Source organism: Bos indicus, chromosome 9, assembly GCF_029378745.1.
Source record: "Bos indicus isolate NIAB-ARS_2022 breed Sahiwal x Tharparkar chromosome 9, NIAB-ARS_B.indTharparkar_mat_pri_1.0, whole genome shotgun sequence".
In the NCBI taxonomy this organism is placed as follows: domain Eukaryota; kingdom Metazoa; phylum Chordata; class Mammalia; order Artiodactyla; family Bovidae; genus Bos; species Bos indicus.
The window spans coordinates 19779313-19801934 of NC_091768.1; the positions used below are offsets into that span (position 1 = coordinate 19779313).

General features: G+C 41.1%; 1 pseudogene; it reads left to right on the forward strand.

Moving 5' to 3' along the window:
* The window catches only part of LOC109563472 (mitochondrial import inner membrane translocase subunit TIM44 pseudogene), a 37830-nt pseudogene extending 19086 nt beyond the window's left edge, over positions 1-18744 (forward strand).
* Positions 18745-22622: the final 3878 nt, after the last annotated feature.

Here is a 22622-nt window from a genome sequence, read left to right on the forward strand (position 1 = left end):
GGGTGGTCTCTGCTGAGATGATAAACAATACCTCTTTATATTTGAAGTGTCATTAATCATGCTGAGCCAATGTGAAGTGAAAAGGGGTAAAGTTATGGTTACTTTGGAAGGACCGAAGCACTGGTTTAAAAGATTGCTGAAGGAAAGACATATATTTTTAAATGTGGGATTACTGGAGAGTTTTGCTGAATGCTATGAGCTTGGTAACTGGCAAACTGTTTTTACTTCCGTGTAAGACATGCTCTAGGAACAAATCACACAGTTTGCTGAGGAGCTGCAAGACAGTTTGATTAACTTTCTTTTCTAGGACAAAAGGCTACCGTTTAACTTGAAGTCCTCAGGAAGCTATGTGAATTGAGTGATTCAGGCAATGATATTAATTTCATTTGAATTCCATTTGAGTTTATTGATTCCTTCATCTGGGAAATAAAAAAAAAAAGAAGAAGAAGCAGGGAGCAGCTGTGGAGGCAGTAACCCAGGTCTTCCAGATTTTTGTTGTAAATCATGGGAAGGGATATGGTCTAAATTGCTCTCATTTGTAAATGCTTCTAGGCTGTTCTTTACGTGAAAAATGGCTTATCTTTGAACTTCCTTTTTCTGTCTTTTGTTAAGATAAGACAGAAGCCTAGTGGCTAGCAATAAAGAAAATTGTACTAACCATTTAGAAAACATTTCTTTCCCAGGAGATGAGCTACATACAGATATGTTGAGCTTGTAATCAGTGTGAGCAGTGTTCTTCTTATCTGGGGGATGGGCTTTTGGACGATGCAGACCTGGAATGCTAGCATTTGTTGGGAACTCATAGCTGTAAGGAAGACAGCTGTGATGAATGATTCCCCAGCACCCCAGGTCTGGGGAACAAAAAGTTCACTTGCATTTCTGTTTATAAAACAGAATATATCTGGCAATAAATAATGCCTTCAACCTCGATATTTTTTTCCAGGCTAATTCATTCATTAATCAAACTAAACCATTATACTAAACCCCAAGGCTAATATGCTATAAAAAGTTCCCATCTATAGTGAGGACAGGTTGATTTGTGACTAAGATGGGGGAAAGAAGGATTATCTCATGTTTCTTTTATTTCCCCAAAGCTCGGTGTTTAAAACACATAAAATTCGTAATTTAAAACCCTCAATTCCTCGAGCTCGTTACATCTGATTGCTGCTCAGATAGCTTCTAGTATGCAAGGGGTCACTTGCTATGGTCTGAATGTGTGTGTCCCTCCAAATTTATACATAGAACACCTAAGGGGTGGTATCAGGGGGTGGGGTCTGATTAGGACCCCACCTAGGACATGATCCGGAGAAGGCGATGGCACCCCACTCCAGTACTCTTGCCTGGAAAATCCCATGGATGGAGGAGCCTGGTAGGCTGCAGTCCATGGGGTCGCTAGAGTCGGACACGACTGAGCGACTTCACTTTCACTTTTCACTTTCATGCATTGGAGAAGGAAATGGCAACCCACTCCAGCGTTCTTGCCTGGAGAATCCCAGGGACGGGGGAGCCTGGTGGGCTGCCATCTATGGGGTCGCACTGGAGTGGGGTGCTATTGCCTTCTCCAATATAAATGCTACATATAGCTAAAAGTTGAAACTCAACCACTTGGCCATAAAGAAGAATGAAATAATGCCATTTTGCAGCAACGTGGATGCAACTAGAGATTACCACACTAAGTGGAGTAAATCAGAAAGAGATCTCTAAGACAAACACCGTATGATATCACTTCTATGTGGATCTAAAATACGACACAAATGAACCTATCTGTAAAACAGAAACAGACTCATAGAGAACAGAAAAGAAAAGCTTGGGTGGGTGGGCTGGGAGAAGGTTGAATTGAGAGTTTGGGATTAGCAGATGCAAACTGGGATATATAGGATGGATAAACAAGATCAAATTGTACTGTGATGTACCATAATGGGAAAGAATTCTTTAAAAAAAGAATAGGGTTTCAAGAACACACACACAAAACTTAAAAACTTCTAGAGGAAACATAGATCTTTGTGACACAGATGGCACATGTTTTGTAGATGAAAAATAGTAATTATAAAATATAGTCCATCAAAATACAAAATTTCCATGCATCAAAAGATTTCATTAAGATGATAAAAGAAAAAGTAGCTACAGCTGAAAGAAAATATTTCCAATACCAATATCTCATAAAAGACTCATACCCAGTATATATAAATAATTCCAACTACTAACTAATAGAAAATTGAGCAATCTTGTTAAAAAAAATTGCAAAAACCGAAACATACTTCACAAAAGAAATTATATGATTGTAATTATAAAAGTGGCCAATACACACTGATGCTAAACATCAGTGAAATGCGGATTAAAAGCATAATTTACAGTAACTGGAATAGCTCAAATTAGAAATAGAATACACAGACAATACTAAGTATTGGGGAAGGTTACAAATGCAACTCTCATGCACTATTGCTGGAAATGTATAAAGACAAGTACTTTGGGAACCGATCTGGTAGTTTTAACATATATTTAAAATATAATTTAACAATTCAACTCCTAGGGAAATAAAAATACACTCAGTAAAAAAAAAAAAAATACAACAACGCTGTACAAAGGACTTCCCTGGAGATCCAGTGGTTAAGACTTCACCTTCCAATGCAGAGAATGCATTTTTGATCTCTGGTCAGGGAACTAGATCCCACGTGCCTCGGGGCCAAGAAAGCAAAACAAAAATATTTGGAAGCAATATTGTAACAAATTCAATGAAGACTTTAAAAATGGTCCACTTAAAAAAAAAAAAAAAACTGTATAAGGATTTTCATAGCAACTGTTCCATAATTGTCAAAACTAGGGGAGAAAAAACTACTAAGGAAATAAATTGTTGAATTATATGATGGCATACCCATTCAATGAAATTCTACTGACCAATGAAAAGGAACAAACCACTGTATATCAGTTATCTGGGACTGTGTAACAAATCACTTCAACATATAGTGACTTAAAACAACTATGGTGTATTATTTCTGTAGGTTAAGAGTGGCATTTCTGCCTGGGCTGATTCTTGCATTTATATTCAGTTGCCTGGATGGAACCAAGAGAGCCTCACTCACCTCCTGGTGGCTTGATGCTGGCAGTGGGCTGGACACCTGCCTCCATGTGGCCCTTTATCCAGGTGGTCTTCCCATCCTCCAGGGGTACTCCCTATAAATGTGGCCTGTCTCTTCAGCAGGATAGCCTGAACTTCCTTATATGGCTGCTGGAGAAAGAAACGGCTACCTACTCCAGTATTCTCACCTGGGAATCCCATGGACAGAGGAGCCTGGCAGGCTACAGTCCATGGAGACGTGAAGAGTTGGACATGACGGAGCTCGCACGTTCACACCTTTCTTCCAAGACATAAAGTAGAAGCTATAAGCTCTATTAAGGCTTGGATTCAGAAGTCAAAGAATATCACTTCCATCACATTTTATTGGTCAATCAAGTCATAAAAGCAGTCCGTTTCATGGGGTAGTATATAGACCTAGTCACGTGATGGCAGGGGTAGCAATTTTCCATTATACAAGGATAAGATAACAGGAAAGGGAGTCATTGGGAAGCTGCTTTCACCATGGCCCCTCTTGTGATATGTATAAAACAGAGATTAATCTTCCAAATAATACCTTGACTGAAAGAAGACATTCACAGAAGAGTGAACAGTATATTATGCTGTTTATATTAAACACTGGAACAGTCAAAACTAAGCTGTAAGTCAGAAATGAGAATACTGATGGTTGTTTATTATGGCACTGGAGGTGGGGAGGTTGACTGAAAATTGGGACAAGGAAGCTTTCTGTAATGATGAAAATGTGCTATGAATTTCAGATTATCTTCGTTGATATTAGTATTTCCTGTCCAAGAAACAAATCTTATAAATATTTCTTCATTGTTCATAAAATTCTTTTCCACTAATTGGATGGAACAGCAAACAATCAAATACCCTGTTTATTACTTCTATTAGAAGTTTATCTTGTAATGAATTATTGCTGTTATCATGCTCTGAAAATTTTTCGCTACAATTTGCTTCTCAGTGCCCCCATGTATGTCTATTTATTTTGTTGTTCGTCTTTATTGCTTTTCTTATAGCCCATCAGCTTTTGAGCATGAAATCTATAGAAAAGGGAGAAATGACATAAGGAAGTTTTCCCCTCAAATTTTGTAGCTTCTGCTAGAGGAAGTGAGTTAATGAATAAATCTGGGTCTGTACATAACTTGAATGAACAGAAAATCAGCTTTTCCCTTTTACCACCAAACCAAAAAATGTTAACCTTTTTTAATTTTTAACATATATAAAAATAAATAGACAGTATAGTGAACCCATTCTCCAGCCCCAAACATAAACAGGCCAATCTTGCCTCATCTATATTCCTAGCCCCAGTGTTATTAGAGATGGGCCATCTTGTTATACTTACTCTTCAAAAGTAATCCGGGATAGCATATGTGTTTCATTTGTTCCATCAATCAGATGGATCTGAAAAGAAAACAAAACTATTATAAAATACCAAAGTAATTAATAACTTCTGGTCCTAAGAAGCAACTTTCCGTCTGATGAGATGCAGAGATGGAGCAACACGTGTTACACATTCACACAGATCTTGGTTCTCGTCTCTCGTAACTGCTATGTTGCCACACAACTGATGGCAAATGGTTTTCAATGACAGGTTGCAATTGTCCAGAACATATTTTATTGATTTAAGAAACTTACAAATAGATGATTTTCATTTGGCCAAAGGGAAAAAAAAAAATAGCTTAAAACTGCTCATAGGATTTCCTTTTGTAAAAAGTGTGCATTGTTATTGCCAAGTGACCAGGGTAGAATCTACAGTAATGGAGTGGTAGGTGGTGTTTGGTTTGCCACTTCATTTTGTACGGATTCTCCCATTATTTCAAATTTTTTTTAAATGTTTGTATAAGTAAGTCACATTTGTTTTTTTTCACTTTGACATTTTTTCCAAGTCCTGACACAACAATGGATTAAATTCAATAACTACATAATTCCCACTAAATTTGTTTTATTTAAGAATTTCGCTTTCATTATGACCCTGAAGGACAAAACTCTCACTTAAAATTGAACAACTGTAACTACTCCAGGAATAATAGTAAGTTGTCTTTGGTCTTAAAATCCTGATTCAGTGTGCTTTGTTTGGCTTCACTTGCATATAAAACAAGTAAACACAGCCTCCTTGGATTCGGTGTCATCTCCAGGACTTGAGAATTCTCAATATGGTCATTCCGACTGAGCACTTGTCTCGTGTCGGTTGTGTCTGTCTCACTGAAAACAGTTTAAAACGATTCATGCAGTTTAGTGTTGGGCTAGCCTAGTCCGGATCTCAAAATAATTTAACCAGTTACATTTTTTTCTTCTCAAAATATCTATTTAAGACTTTTTGTTTATTTTGCATTCTGTTCATTTCTCTCTACATATTATAAGGATCACAATTCTGAAAACCTGCTGTCATTAACAATGTTGAACATTTTATTGCTTTCTGTAACAACATGAGGAAAGAGACATGGTTCCTAACAAAATCAACTTCTTCCTCAAGATAAGTGGTTGCTGACTGTCTTGAATGCTCTGGTGGACTTATAATTTCTCTCCTCTTTTTTTTAAAATTTATTTTAAAAATGTTTTTCATCGTGTACAATTGCTTTGCAACATTGCTTTACAATGTTAGCTTCAGCTATACAATGACGTGAATCAGCTATATGTATACATATGTACCCCAGGACATGGAAGCAGCCTATACATCCGTCAACGGATGAATGGATAAAGAAAATGTGGTTCATATATACGATGGAATATTACTCAGCCATAAAAAACAAAACTCAACAAAACTGGGTCATATGATGGAGATGTGGATGGACCTAGAGTCTGTCGTATGGAGTGAATTAAGTCAGAAAGAGAAAAGCAAGTATCATATGTTAATGCATATATGTAGAATCTAGAAAAATGGTACAGATGAACCTATTCACAGGGCAGGATAGTGATGCAGATATAGAGAACGGACTAGACATAGGCGGCACGGGGAGGGTGGGACGAACTGGGAGAAAAGGACTAACATACACACTTTCTCCCTTCTTAACTTTTCTTTTCTTTCACTGCTCTTCCTTCTGAAAGTATTCGCATTCTAGTAAATATATCTATCTTTTCACAATGTTGCTTCCAAGAGATTTCCATTTCCTTCAGACCCAGTAGGAGAATTTGGCCATTTTGAGGCCCGTACAGTCTTCTTTCTTTCAGAATAGGTTTTTGGCTTGCAGTAGGATACTTAATTTCATTTTATTTAAATTTTGGCATAGTCCATAACTCATAGCAGTGTACACAATCTGAATTTAAGGTTTGCAAAAGTGCGTTTCAAATACATTTTAATTGCTCCTACCTTGTATAGAGCCATATAAATTGGTGATCAAACAACTTAAAAAAAAATTGAGGTATGGTTGATTTGCAGTGTCAGGTTAGCTTCACGTATACAGCAAAGTGGTTCAGTTATACATATATATCTATTCTTTTTCAGCTTCTTTTCCCTTAGGTTATTACAAAATATTTATTATAGTTCCCTGTACAGCAGGGAACAGTAGGTCCTTACTGGTTATCTATCACACAATTTCTATTTTACATATATTAACTTGTTGATGTATATGTGTAGGAACTTTTATCACTGAGACCCTCTATCCTTCGGGTCGTCTTACTGCTTTTAGACCATTTGTGTGCAGACTCACTATGCCAATGGCAATGTTATAGGTTGTTTCTTCTGGAACTACTGTCAGGACAAGATGTTGAGTAACAATAACAGTAAAGCTTGTTGAGTAACAAGTTAATGCATTGCAGAAAGCACAGAATGCCACACAGACATTTCAGATGCACGTGGTACTGCCACAGTTTTGCTCTATAAACATAAGAATTCTTATAAACTTATATTTGCATGATTCCCACAAAAAAAGAAACGTATAGAGTATTTAAAATTGTATATTCTGAATTATTTTCTCTCTCCCTGACAACACTCCCATTTGGGTAGGTATTGTAGTGAACCAAATTTTCCACTAACAATTTTGATTTACGGGTCTGATAATTAAAAGAGATTTCTGCAGACTAGCTTCGGTCCATACATTCCAAACCTTGTTTCTCCCACATGGCCCCCGTATCTAGGGCTGAGTGGTTAGAACACTTTCATGTTGCAGCCTCATCTCTGACCCTACACTTTGTGTTACAGTTAGGTGAGTCAGCCTGGTGGACAACGGTGGTTTTCCTGGAAGTCATCTTTATACCTGGATACCTAGCAATAAGTAACAATGCCAGAAGAGACCATAAGCTACATAAATATACTCCATTAAACCAAAAATATATGCTTCCTTTGCTCAGCTCCCTTTATCTGTATCTCCCAAAAGCCAGGCCACTCTAAAATCCCTGATATCACAGGGCAAGTATGACAAAGGAAAAATGAGTGGAAAGAGACAATTGTCTTAACTATCTTACTTTGAAACTTACAGTGAAACTATCTTACTTTGACATATTTTAGAAAAGCACATGACTAGGTGAACTCATTTCTAGGTTCTCTCCCAGGCCTTGGAAATGGTCCATTAAAAATGAGGGGCTCTGACATTTTGTCAGTTTTATAGTAAACCTGCTTTTGACCCCATCAGCAAATTACATCTCTAAATTACAGTTCATTGGTTACTCTTAATGTGTTGCTGATGACATTATATATACAATGAAGAAAAAAATCAGAATTAGAAACTTATTTGACTCCTGATTTAATGGTTTTAGATCAATCATTAACACTCATATAATTACAAAATTATTTAATAATAAATGAACAGCAGTAACTAACACATGAGAAGCTCTTTTGCAGGCTGTATGATCTACACTTCAACACTATGAGATAGGTGTACTGTTACAGGTATTATCATCCCTGTTTCAGAGATGAGGAGACAGAGGACAGAGAGGATACGTGATTTGTTCACAGTCACGGAGTTTTAGTAGAGGATCTGAAACAATTTCTATGAGCAACGTTATGGAACTTCTATGGTGGCTCAGTGGTAAAGAATTTGTCTGCCAATGCAGGTGACATGGGTTTAATACCCTGGGGTAGGAAATGGCAACCTACTCCAGTATTTTTGCTAGGATAATCCCATGGATAGAGGAACCTGGCAGGCTATAGTCTATGGGGTCCCAAAGAGTCAGACATGACTAAAGTGACCGAGTTCTCATGAGGAATTCTATGACAGAGACCCAAATGTCTTCTTGTCCAGGCAGGAAGGATACATGGGGGGAGGGGGGTATGGTTGTAATGAGACCAGTCACTCACTCCCTAGGGACTGGTGAGACTGTCTTGAACTGGAAAGCTCAAGGCCATCTAAGGATCAGTAATCAGACCCAAGGGATTGTGGCCCCGTGCTAACACAGGCCCAGACTTTCTGATTTTTCAAGAGAATACAAAAACATAAAAGTTTGTGTGTCACTGTGTATAATCTCCTAATTGTAAAATACTGAATCCATTTTATTTATTTTTTGTTTGTTTCTGATCTCACTTTTTAATCAACACTAAGGCCTTAAGATGGTAAAACATCTGCCTACAATGTGGGAGACCCGGGTTCAATCCCTGGGTCAGGAAGATCTCCTGGAGAAGGAAATGGCAACCCACTCCAGTATTCTTGCCTGGAGAATCCCATGGATGGAGGAGCCTGGCAGGCTACAGTCCATGGGGTCGCAAAGAGTCGGACACGACTGAGCGACTTCACTCACTCACTCAAGGCCTTTTAACATTTAGCTTCCTTCTTTCTCGAATGTTTCTGAAGACATTCAATTCCCAGGGCCCTTGGAATAATAAAATCCACCTTCCTTTGTTTCAATAGTTTAGGAATGATCACCACCCTCTTCCATGTCTTCATTTGTACCAAAACAACAACCTACATAAAAGTGACAAGAATTTCACCGTCTCGGTGCAAAGACCTTATGTAAAGAACAAAACCAGGGATGAAACATCTTTATCAACAACTGCCAGCTCAAAAACTCTTCCATTTTGGGCAAATATATTAATCTGTGTACTTGCTGAGGCTGCCTCGGACTCCAGCCTCTGGAAATTAGAAGTGCTGATGAGGGGGGTCAGCATCACATGGCAGGTGGACCCGGCTGCCTATTGCAGTTTTATTGTTCTTGAATCAGTTTTTAAAAAGAAAAACAACAAGTGGGCCAAAAAAAGGACTGTGCTTCTAGCCCTGCTCTGAGGCCAGGACTACTCAGCCACAGTTCAGTTCAGTCGCTCAGTCGTGTCCGACTCTTTGCGACCCCATGGACTGTAGCCTGAATCGAAGGATGCCAGGCCTCCCTGTCCATCACCAACTCCCAGAGTTCACTCAGACTCACGTCCATCGAGTCAGTGATGCCATTCAGCCATCTCAGCCTCTGTCGTCCCCTTCTCCTCCTGCCCCCAATCCCTCCCAGCATCAGACTCTTTTCCAATGAGTCAACTCTTCGCATGAGGTGGCCAAAGTACTGGAGTTTCAGCTTCAGCATCATTCCCTCCAAAGAAATCCCAGGGCTGATCTCCTTCAGAATGGACTGGTTGGATCTCCTTGCAGTCCAAGGGACTCTCAAGAGTCTTCTGCAACACCACAATTCAAAAGCATCAATTCTTTGACACTCAGCCTTCTTCACAGTCCAACTCTCATATCCATACATGACCACAGGAAAAACCATAGCCTTGACTAGATGGACCTTTGTTGGCAAAGTAATGTCTCTGCTTTTGAATATGCTATCTAGGTTGGTCATAACTTTCCTTCCAAGAGGTAAGCATCTTTTAATTTCATGGCTGCAGTCACCATCTTCAGTGATTTTGGAGCCCCCAGAAATAAAGTCTGACACTGTTTCCACTGTTTCCCCATCTGTTTCCCATGAAGTGATGAAGCCACAGTTAGTTCTTTGCATAATCACAGTGTATAATCTGTATTTCTACACTCTTTTTTCCTTTGCTTCCCTTGTGGCTCAGTTGGTAAAGAATCTGCCTGCAATGCGGGAGACCTGGGTTTGATCTCTGGTTTGGGAAGATCCCTGGAGAAGGGCAAGGCTACCCACTCCTGTATTCTGACCTGGAGAATTCCATGGACTACAGTCCACGGGGTCACAAAGAGTCAGACACAACTGAACGACTTTTGCTTTCACTTTCACTTTTTTCCTTTTACTACTCAAAGTTTTGTAGGTTGCTTTCACTGCTTAGCATTTTGCTTTTCCTAGAGCAGTTGCTTAAATAAATGAAGTTGGTTTGTAAGATTCTCTGACTCAGAAGTGGAGCTTGACCTGTCTAATCAGGATGCTCTATGGGAGGGAACACAAGAAAAGGTAACATACAGCAACATTCAACCGTTTACCACAGGTGATATGGTGCTATCTACCTGTAAAAAGTATTAATTTTCCCTCTGGGTACTCCTTATTGGTCAAATATCAGATCAACCTAGGAGTAAAGAAATATAGAGAAGGACATAAAATGCTGATCAAAGGGGTGGGGTGGGGTGGGAGTTGGGAGGGAGGTTCAAGAGGCAGGAAACATATACATACCTATGGCTGATTCATGCTGATGCATGGCGGAAACCAACACCATATTGTACAGCAATTATCCTCGGATTAAAAATGAATAAATCAAAAATAAAAGGGAATCAGAAGACCTCTGATCTATTACTACTTCCAAATAAGCATTTAGATATGCTACAGTTAAGTACAACTAAATATTAGTAATTATTAAAGTTAAACATTAGATTGTTCAAGTTTACTTTGAACTATTATAATAATTGATATAATAACTTTGTGTATAGAATACTGCTTGAAATCAAGTGGTTTATAGATTAGTAAATATGTTTTTGTTATATTTATATTCAAATGGTACTGGTAATAAAATTTCATATATATTTTTTCTACAAAAAAAAATCAGTAATTAGCAGTCATAAACATTTCAGGCCCCAAGGCACCTGTCCCACTTTAATGTCCACCATATGAAATACGGAATTGCTTTCTAAAAGCACACAGCCAGATCATTCAATAGGATCCCAAACAACCTTTGCCCCAGTTATCTTGCAGCCCAGAAATCAACACTGTTACCAGCAGACCTCAGAAATAAAAACTTAGTACTCATGCTGTAAACAGGTGTAAATCCCTGAAAGCACAGTGAACCCAGTAATGTGATGGTTTCCACTCATTTCATTTTATCTATTCTATTTTTTTATTTTTGATTGTATGTTTCATACGTGCAGTGATCAAATGCTTGTGTCAAGTGGTTGAAATTATTGGTTCCAGACATTCCAGTGAACTGGCTACTGACATCTGCCTGCTCTGATTTTTGAGCTCACTGTATCTGTGTGTATCACTGGGGTTCACACGTACATGGAAAGCAGGCTTTTCCAACATGGAAGACAGAGGGAGACTCACCTCCTGTACACAGCGGCCGCGGGCTCTGCTGCTGTCATTTTGCATTCGGGTCTGTTCTGTTTCTTCAGAAACAGCCCAAGTGTGTGATTATGCACTTCTGGAGCCTCGCCAGCTCACTCAGGAGTTTCTGGCCCTCTGGTGTCTGTCCCCTAAGGCAGCAAACTCGATTGACTCAAAGAGCTGTTAATTAAGTGAATTATGTCTGGTCAGGAATTTATGAACAAAGAAAATAGAACTGGAAATGATAACTGTGCCCTCACAAAAGACTGAGTAAGCGATATACAAATTAAACAAAAAACCCCAACCCAACCAAAAGAATCTCTTTATAAGGATTTTCCCTCTCCTCTGAGTTTAGTTTTTCTCTCTAACCCAATTTGACAGAATACACTTGTTCTTTAGTGAGATGTTCTCATCCCAAATGTGCTTATAATCTTGTGCAAAATGCAGAGAAGAGCTGAGAGGAATATAAACACTGTGTATTCTCTCTACAGAACCGTTGAAGGAAATGCTGTTTACTTGGAAATAGAGTTCCAGAAAGTATGTCTGCCATCTGTAGTCCAGATGATGGTGGCTGTGGTGATGAATTAAACATTTAGAAATAAAAGCTAGTGGTTGTTTCTGTTTGTGAGGATAAGGCAGTTGAAATATTGTTTCATTACTCTTAATGCACAAAATAGCTAGAACTTGTTTATGCATTATATATTCATAACTTAGAAGACATTTAAAGAAAGACACAATAATTGTGGATTTTTGAGAGTGTGTCTTGGCACAATTTCTGCATAAGCTCTGATGCAGACATAATTTGCTAAGCCATGGAGACTGCTAGAAATTTGAAAGCACTCTTATTAACACCATGACTTACTCTTTAATGAGGGCCCTTGCTCTAAGATCCACACACCTGACATGCCTCTTGAGAAACCTCTATGCAGGTCAGGAAGCAACAGTTAGAACTGGACATGGAACAACAGACTGGTTCCAAATAGGAAAAGGAGTACATCAAGACTGAATATTGTCACCCTGCTTATTTAACTTATATGCAGAATACATCATGAGAAACGCTGGGCTGGAAGAAGCACAAGCTGGAATCAAGATTGCTGGGAGAAATATCAATAACCTCAGATATGCAGATGACACCACCCTTATGGCAGAAAGTGAAGAGAAACTAAAAAGCCTCCTGATGAAAGTAAAAGAGGAGAGTGAAAAAGTTGGCTTAAAGCTCAACATTCAGAAACCAAGATCATGGCATCTGGTCCCATCACTTCATGGGAAATAGATGGGGAAACAGTGGAAACAGTGTCAGACTTTATTTTGGGGGGCTCCAAAATCACTGCAGATGGTGATTGCAGCCATGAAATTAAAAAGCACTTACTCCTTGGAAGGAAAGTTGTGACCAACCTAGAGAGCATATTCAAAAGCAGAGACATTACTTTGCCAACAAAGGTCCATCTAGTCAGGGCTATGGTTTTTCCAGTGGTCATGTATGGCTGTGAGAGATGGACTGTGAAGAAAGCTGAGCGCCGAAGAATTGATGCTTTTGAAGTGTGGTGTTGGAGAAGACTCTTGAGAGTCCCTTGGATTGCAAGGAGATCCAACCAGTCCATTCTAAAGGAGATCAGTCCTGGGTGTTCTTTTGAATGACTAATGCTAAAGCTGAAACTCCAATACTTTGGCCACCTCATGTGAAGGGTTGACTCATTGGAAAAGACTCTGGTGCTGGGAGGGATTGGGGGCAGGAGGAGAAGGGGACAACAGAGGATGAGATGGCTGGATGGCATTACCGACTTGATGGACATGAGTTTGGGTAAACGCCAGGAGTTGGTGATGGACAGGGAGGCCTGGTGTGCTGCAATTCATGGGGTCGCAAAGAGTCGGACATGAATGAGCCACTAAACTGGACTGAACTGAACTTGCTCTAAGATAGAGTGATTGTTTCATATGCTGCCACTCACAAGCGTGTATCAATAAGCTCACCGTGAATATCCCCATTCTTGAAGCTATGAAAGAACATTTAGAAAGCTGTCCATGATTCTTTACTAAGTGAGATGCAAAGAAAGCTAAATGGTTATGATTCCTGAGCACTGCCCTTCAAGAACAGGCTGTCTAAAAGGGACTTGTAAAAGAACAGGACAATGAAAATTGTACATTCATAAGATATTCATAAAATCAAGGTGCACAGAAGTGTTTTGGTGGTTTTTTAAAAATAAAAAATTTGTTTCAGTTGGTGAAGGCAAAACAAGCAGAGTAATGGTCTCAATCATCGTGCTCAATCATGTCTGACTCTTTGCGACCCCATGGACTGAGGCCCGGCAGATTCCTCTGTCCATGGGATTATGGGATCCCAGCAAGAATAATGGAGTGGGTTGCCATTTCCTACTCCAGGGGATCTTCCTGATCCAGGATTCGAACCTGCTAACCGACATCTCCTGTGGCTCCTGCATTGGCAGGAGGATTCTTTACCACTGAAATAAGCCCAGAATAATGGTAGAGGAATCATTACCTTTCATCCAAAGTCAAGACAATTCTGGTATGAAATGAGACTTCAAATGCTGTTTGTACAATCAAGAAGATTGAGAAGGAGACATACAGGCCAGAAAATGAATGACTGAAAGCAAGTTGGACTTGGGGTGTGGTGATATGTAGAAATGGCCAGGATGCGGGGTGGTGGCAGGGGTTGGGGGGGAAGCCATGGTTATAATGGGACCACTCAGTCACTCTCCAGGGACTGGCAAATTGAAGAGATTGAATTGGAGAGCTCAAGGCCATTCAAGGGTCACTATTCAGACCCAGGGGGTTGTAGTCCTATGGTAATACTGGCCCAGACTTTCAGATTTCTCAAGAGAATATAAAAATATAAAAATGTGTGTGTGTGTGTGTGTATAAACTGTGAATTATAAGACATTGGGAGGTGGTGAGCCAAATTCAAGAATATAAAATTGAAGCAGGCTGTCTATCTGTAACTCAAGATACTTAGTAAAAGTTTCTAGGTTTGGGGGAGTTAAAGGATGTCCCAATCTTCTTTCTGATCTATCTACTCTTTCTTATGAATCTTTGCACTTCTCCGCCACTAACCAAAACAATTGGCCATCCCAATCAAACAACAAATGTTCCTGATTGAAGATTCTAGCAAAGAAGTGCTTGAAGTGATGCCGTATGGGTTCAGGGTTGGATGGGGAGGGTGTGGGTTCTGAAGGCAGGTTGAGTAAAGCATCCTATCCGATAGCTGAAGCTAGCTCCTATAGTATCATGAAAGCGAAGCTAGCTCCTGTAGTATCATGAAAAGTTACTCAGTCATGTCTGACTCTTTTGTGACCCTATTCACTGTAGCCCGCCAGGCTCCTCTGTCCATGGGATTTCCCAGGCAAGAATACTGGAGTGGGTAGTCATTCCCTTCTCCAGGGGATCTTCCTGACCCAGGGATCGAACCCAGATCTCTTGCATTGCAGGAGGATTCTTTACCATCTAAGCCACATGGAAGCCCATAGTATCACAAGAAAAAATTAAATTATCAGGAATTTTGTCAGCCAGTATAGCCATTATAAAAATTATATTAAAAATACAATTACATAAATTATATAAAAAACAAAGGTAATAAATGCTCACACCGTTCCACTCTCTGATTATGTCAGTACATTTTACTGTTATCTATGCTCTTGAGGACACTTTCTTACACTGTCACTGTACGATGGAAGTGCTGCAGAATAATGTGCTTCGGGGCCTCTTTTCCCAGGGCTGCCCTCAGTGTTAACATGCTGGTGGCTGGAAATCAGCTACACTGATAAACATTTACCAACATATCACTGGTCCTTGCTACAATATACCATCTCTAAGGGTGAGCTTGCCTTTTACATCAGAGCTGGCTTTACAGGCAAAATAAAATCCCATTACAAAGTACAGTTACAGATATAGAAAACAAATTTATGATTACTAGGGGGTAAGGAAGAGGAGAGATAAACTTGGAGACTGGGATTGACATATACACACTTGTTATTGTTCAGTCAATAAGTTGTGTCCGACGCTTTATGGCCCCATGGATTGCAGCACGCCAGGCTTCCCTGTCCTTCACTATCTCTTGGAGTTTGCTCAAACTCATGTCCACTGAGTCGGTGATGCCATCCAACCATCTCATCCTCTGTTGCTCCCTTCTCCTCCTACCTTCAATCTTTCCCAGCATTAGAGTCTTTTTCCAATGAGTCAGCTCTTTGAATCAGGTGGCCAAAGTATTGGAGCTTCAAGCATCCGTCCTTCTAATGCATATTCAAGGTTGATTTCCTTTGGGATTGACTCATTTGATCTCCGTGCTGTCCAAAGGACTCTCAAGAGTCTTCTCCAGCACCACAATTTGAAAGCATCAATTTTTTGGTGCTCAGCCTTCTTTATAGTCCAACTCTCACATCCATACATGACTACTGGAAAAACCATAGCTTTGACGATATGGACCTTTGTTGGCAAAGTGATGTCTCTGCTTTTAAATATGCTATCTAGGTTTGTCAGAGCTCTAGGTAACTAATAAGGACCAACTGTATAGCACAGGGAACTCTACACAATATTCTGTAATAATCTGTATGGGAAAAGAATCTAAAAAAGGAGGGCAGGATGTGTGTATATGTATAACTGATTCACTTTGCTGTACATCTGAAATTAACACAATGTTGTAAATCAGCTATATTCCAATGAAAAATTTTTAAACAAAGAAATAAAACTTGGAAAGTAAGAAGAAAAAGGAGATAAGGAAATGCAGGAAGGGGGTAGGAAGAATTGCCGCTCAGTTGCTGATATGATATTCCATTGGTCCCTGAGATGGGCCTGGAGCTCTGAAATGATGATTAAATTCTCATCCAATTCCTGAATAAATGCTTCTAATATCAGGCAACTGAGAAGCAAATTGAAATGACATTATTAGAAATAAGTGTCTATGTATAATTTGCAGTCTCTTTGCCTGAAAGAAGAGATTTCATCATCTGTATTCATTGCTTTTGAGACTACTAAACTGAATCTGATATTTCTTCATGTTAAATTGAAGGCTGTAGTTATCCAAATGCTGACAGGTTGAGTTATTGGCTATTTTCAGGGCCCATGGAAAGAGTCTCCCATTAATAACATTCACTGTGTACATTGGTAGCAGAGAATTACTTAGAGCTATCAAATGTGTTATTACAACTTATCCTGTATGCCCTAAAGAAGACATTTTTGACTTGTGGGGGGAAAAAGGATATTTTCAGGGAGTTGACAAATGACAAAATAGCATGGCCTATAATAGGGGGAGAGATGTAGTAATGCAATTCTATAATAACTCAGTTAGAATCTGCCACTCCTTTTTTGGTTGTTTTTCAACAAGGTTTACAATCCTCATCTCTCTTGCTCTCTCCCTCTCTCTCTCACACACACACACAATGAGATGAAACCAGAAAACGAGAAGTCAGATGGACAAATTTGTTTAAAATGTTGATTTATCATGTGGGCTGAAAACTCCCTACCAAAAAAAATTGACCATTTCCTTTATTTTCTACTGAGAAATCACAACTGTCAGTTTAAGTATACAATCGTGTATTATGTGCCCTTAATGCACATTAAAAAAAAAAGAAAGAAAATGTTTTTGAAAGTTCTGATTTTAAATACAAAAGCAATGGTATAGGGATAAACATGGGGTTATAACACATGGTATGGGTAGCCTTATTTGGCAAATAAGGCTCTCACACTTCCTTTTCAGGGTGTGATTGCTGCATAAATAGTTCTCAAGCCTTTTGTATATTTCAGCCCAAGAACTATTTTCACAGATTCTCTATAGACCATTGTGGACACAGCCTTCATATCTGATGGCTATATGGACATAACTGTATTCCATACTCCCACAATACAGAAACAACACAGGCACAACCCAAGAATGAGTTGAGAAATGACGATGCCTTTTGATGCCTCTCATCCATATGATTGACATACATGTTATAATTCCTGTGTCGCATGTACTCCTGCTGGGCACTAGGAGGGACCCAGGAATAATATACCCAATTCCTGTGGCAAGGCATCTTTAAGTAACTGGCGAGAGACATTAAAAAAATGGCAAATCACAATATAGTAAGGGAAGTAATTTTGTCATAAAGATATGGAGAGCAGTGCTGTGGAATTCTCAGAATGGACAGATCCACCCTTCCTGAAGTCAGGGAAGACTTCACAGAGAGCTGGACCCTTAAAGGCATAGGATTTCGCCAGACAAAAAGGAGAAAAGGTCTGGAATGAATAAAGTTCTGCTGCTGCTAAGTTGCTTCAGTCGTGTCCGACTCTGTGCGACCCCATAGACGGCAGCCCACCGGGCTCCTCCGTCCCTGGAATTCTCCAGGCAAGAACACTGGAGTGGGTTGCCATTTCCTTCTCCAATTCTAAAAAGTAAATGCTCTAAAAACACAGTCAAAGCTTTCCCCCACGTGGGATCCTGCAGCAGGGTGGCGGCGCTGCTGCAGGCAGGCTGGTACTGTGCCCACGGAGATGGTCTGCAGCGGAGTCCACCTCCGGTCCAGCCAGAACCTGGTGCTGCTACCAGCCGAGCGGAGAGCGGACCCTGTCCAAATCCTGTGCCTTGGGAAACAGAAACGGCTTTCTCTCTCGCTGGCTTCTTAATATCACACAGGAATTAGCCAAAAATAAAGAAATGAAAGAAAGTTAAAAAAAAAAAAAGTTCTGAGACAAGGCCAGGAAGCCAAGGAGACACAGAACCATCGAATCGGAAATTCTGAGAAGGAAAGAGGCGATCAGGAAAGAAGCTGGGGGAGATCACAGGCAGCGGGAAGGAGAGTCTTGATGAAGTCAGTCAAAGTGACCTTGGCGGGAAAATCAAGGAGGGTGTCGAAGAAGCAGCCACGACAGCTGAGCCGTCGCTGAGTTGTTGTCCAAAGGCAGGGAGAAGCTCTACTGGACTGCCACCTTCAAAGCCGCCTGCCAGGGTGTGGAGTCCCTCTAGAAGGAGACAGACCAGAGCATCCCTGGCAGACTGGGCCTACCTGCGGCCAGAGAGAAGTTGAAGGAAGAGGAAGTGTTTGAAGCCAACGAGGAGGCACTGGAGGTTGCTGCACAAGGACTCCAAGTGGGCCCAGCAGCTGAAGGACCTCAGGGACAGCAATGTGGTGCTTGATTGGTTCTTTGAGATGAAGATGAAGTGTGCCAAGAGCAACAACGCCTTGGGCTGGGTGTCCCACAGTGCTGATAGTCAAGGTCAAGGACTTGCTGACAGTCAAGGTCACAGCAAGATGATGGATGCAGAGGCCTGTGCTAATCACCACCTTCCAGGCCCAGTTGGTGATGGTGATCAAGAACCCCAAAGGCGAGTTGGTTGAGAGCGACCTGGACAAGGTACCGCTAATGTTGTACATGTGGGCGCTCTGCCCAGACCAGGATGAGCTGAAACCCTCTGTCTCCTGGTGGCTCCCGGACATCTCAGCCTCCAGCACAGAGCAGCTCCTATGAGCAGGGTGGCCACAACTGAGGCCTCCCGGACTGACCCTCACTCAGGACACGCGGGGTACTGGTGTCCATCTGCAGCAACCAGATTTCTGGGGACAGGACCGTCAGCTCTGTCGCTGCCTTACCAGGCCGGCTGCAGCCCCAGCTGAATGGGGCGAGGAGGGGATGGTCTGCACTGCTGCCCTGCCCCCAGCAGGCTGGTGGCCGCTGGGCCACAGGCGCACAAACCAGGCAGGGCCCAGAGGCTCCCAGCCCCGAGACTCCCTCCCAGGGCTGAGCCGTGGGGGCTGGGCCCACTGGCCACATCAGCCAGGCTGTTTAAGCTCCTTTTTTTTCCTTAACAGTGCCCTGGTTATCCTGCATATAAGCCAGATTTGGAAATAATAAAACACCAAAGTAAAAAAGAGCAAAAAAAAAAAAGCTTTTCCTGATACCAGCATGCAGAGCACACAAAAGACCTTTTCAGATCCCTGAACCATCCGTCTGAAGTCTTGGGTTCTTACTGCAGCAGAGCCTAGATTCTTCTTTCCAGTACATTTGTGTAATGGTCTTGTTGGAGTCACAGATCAGATCACAGTATGTGAAGGTGAGGATGAAGTTTCCTGAAAAGAGAAGAAACTCCTGGAATCAGTCATCTTGGGAAATACTCAGGCCTTGGATAAGAAATAAAGATTTTGTAAGCCACTTAGGAGAGAAAGTTTTCCTTCTCTCTGGGGCTAAGGTTCTAAGGCAGGGATATTCCTGGAGCTTTTCTGATATTGGGATGAGCGTAGGGCCTCGCTGATGGTTCAGAGGGTAAAGAATCTGCCTGCAATGTAGGAGACCCAGGTTTGATCCCTGGTTCTGGAGGATCCCCTGAAAAAGAGAATGGCTACCAACTCCAGTATTCTTGCTGGAGAATTCCATGGACAGAGGAAGAAGCCTTCCAGGCTGCAGTCCATGGAATCACAAAGAGCTGGACACGACTGAGCGACTAACACACACGAGTAAAACTAAGACATTCAGCATCAGACGTACCCTCTGTCACTGGCCTGCCTTCTTGATCTCTCTGAGTCACAAGCTGCAGTTTCATGCTGCAGATGGAAATTTTCCATGAGGGTTACTCAGTAGGAAACATGTCATTCTGTCTGCATGGTTGTCATCAGGTCCTGTTCTGTAACAGCTAGGCTGCAACATTAGCTGCAGTAACAAACAGCCCAAGAACCTCTATGGCATAAAACAGGGAACATTTGTTTCTTGTTTATCTACATGTTTAATGCAGGCATTTGCATTGTGTGGCCTCTGCTTAAAGCTGTTATCTTTTCAGGCCCTTAAACCTCCCCCCTCACCCCGCCCAGCAGTGGTGGATGTGACTTCTGCTGGTCCAAAGTAATGCCACACATGGGCAAAGGCAGCAGAATGATGGTGGCCACAGACCCCAATCCCATATTCCAAAGGAATCACTTGAGTCCTTGGATGAAGGGTATACGGCTTTAATTAGGAAAATGATAATCAAATTTGAAATGTACTGAGCAGGCAGTTAGCTTTCTTGACAAAATAACTCTGTAACGATGGTCTGGTCATAGGAAGGTGAAGAAAGAGAGATGATGGAATAAGCAGAGAAGAGAGGATGAGTGAAGCTTGAGAAGCAAATAGAGACATAAGAGAAGTGAAGGCAAGAAGGAGATTCATGAGCGTGAGTATTGCCCATCTTCCCCCGAGGTGGCTTTGGCACAGCTTTCTCCTCCTCCTCTGATGCTCCATGGTTGTTCATTTCTCTAGGTTCTGACTACTTAATTGAACCAAGAAAGACCTGTAGGCAAGAGGAGGCAGAAGGGAAGGGCACGATGATGTGGGCACAGTAAGTCTCCTACATATGAACCTTTAAGTTGCTAACTATCAAAGATGCAAATGTGCATCTGGCTCTAGCAAGGAACCAGAACCATCAACGTGCCATCAATGTCAGGCGTGAGTGAGACTACAGCTTGCCTCCGTCTCCCGTTGCTGACAATCCTTCAGCTCTCCCGCCTCCCACCTCCTCTTCCTCCTCTAGTCCATAGCTCTTCTTGTCTGTTCACTGGATGCCAGCCGCCGTGTGCCAGCTGTTGTACTGTTCTACTGTACTTTCCAAGGTCCTGTACTATAAGATTAAAAGTGTTTTGTTTACTTTTGCTTTTTATGTATTGTGTGAAAAGTATTATAAATCAATTACAGCACAGTACTATAGTCTGTATGTAATGTGTATACATGTGTATATTGTGATTGTGCTAGTTGGGTACCCGGGGTAACTTCTGTTGGACTTATGAACAAACTGGGTTTAACAGATATGCACTCAGAATGGAACTCGTGATGGGGGGCGGGGGGATGGTGACTCAAAGATGCCTGAGTGTGGACTCTCCAAGATGGGTAACTGGAGGAAGAACAAGGAACAGAAAGGGGCCAAGGAAAATGGAAGTGGCCACAGAGAGTCTAAAATTCAGTATCTGCTTAAGCCGGGGAGACACTGCAGCTGATGAAACTGCTCGTCTTCTTGAAATATCAGATTCTTCCTCTGCTGCCCTCTGCCTGATGATGATGGTGAAGCTCACCCTCCTGAGACTGTCTCTGGGACGATTACTAATAGGTTGGGAACTGGTCATCCCAGAATAAATCCACAGAACCCTTGGCCTCATGGTTTGGGGACTGACCTGCCCTGAATAGGCCAGTCTGGTCATGCTCCCAGGGCAGCCCGTTCCATCCATCATTAGACACACGCCCAGTCGAACTACCTCCGTGAGGACCAAGGCTTTGGAGAACTGGCTGGAATTGCTGGGTAGAGGTGGGATGACTGTATTCCAGAGAAAACCTTGCTGTGATCCATGAGAAATCACTAAAGTTTGTTTAAAAAGTATGGAAAAATTGAAAATTAAGCTTTTACAGCTTCACAAACCTAGCGTTAAAATACCATTTTAATGTAACCAGAGCTGCTTTCTGTAGCACTTTGCTAGCAGAGACCATCAGATTAATAGGCATCTCTATGAAATGTCAGACTGTCTTTTCATATAAAAACCATGAAATTGTTTAATTGAAATCCATTGCAAGAGAGGTTCTGAATTCTCAAAGAGAGGACATGTATTTGCCTAGAAAAGTAACAAGACACTCCCCAAGATCTGTTAGGCCTTGAAGGGGCAGTTGGGTTTTGCTCACATCATAGACTCTATTTATCATCTTTTTTCATGACTTAATTGTGGAATTTTTTTTTTTAATTTACATGAAATAGAAATAGTTTTACACTCATTGTCCTGTTGAATATCTCCTCTGTCCTGAAATTAATACTTGCTTTTTCTTCCTCCATCTACAAATACAATATTTCCTTGGAAGCGGTCATGTTTTACAAAGGGCAACCGCAAACCTAATCAATGCCTTTGTGTGAAAAAAAAGGCAGAAGGGCTCATCCATAGAGAACATATTGATGGTTGCTGGGGTGGGGGGTGTGGGGGAGATTGAAATGGGTGAAGGGATTTTAAGGTACAGACTTCCAGTTGTAAAGTAAGTCAGTCCAGGGAATGTAATGTACAGTATGGTGACTATAGTTGATATGGTGCATATTTGAAGTTGCCAAGAGAGTAGATCTTAAAAGTTCTCATCACAAGAAAAAAAATTTATAGCTATGGCAGACATTAACTAGACTTATTGTGGTGTCATTTCACAAGATATGTAAGTATCACATCCTTACATTTTACACCTGAAACTAACATAATGATATATGTCAATTATAGCTCAATTAAAAAAA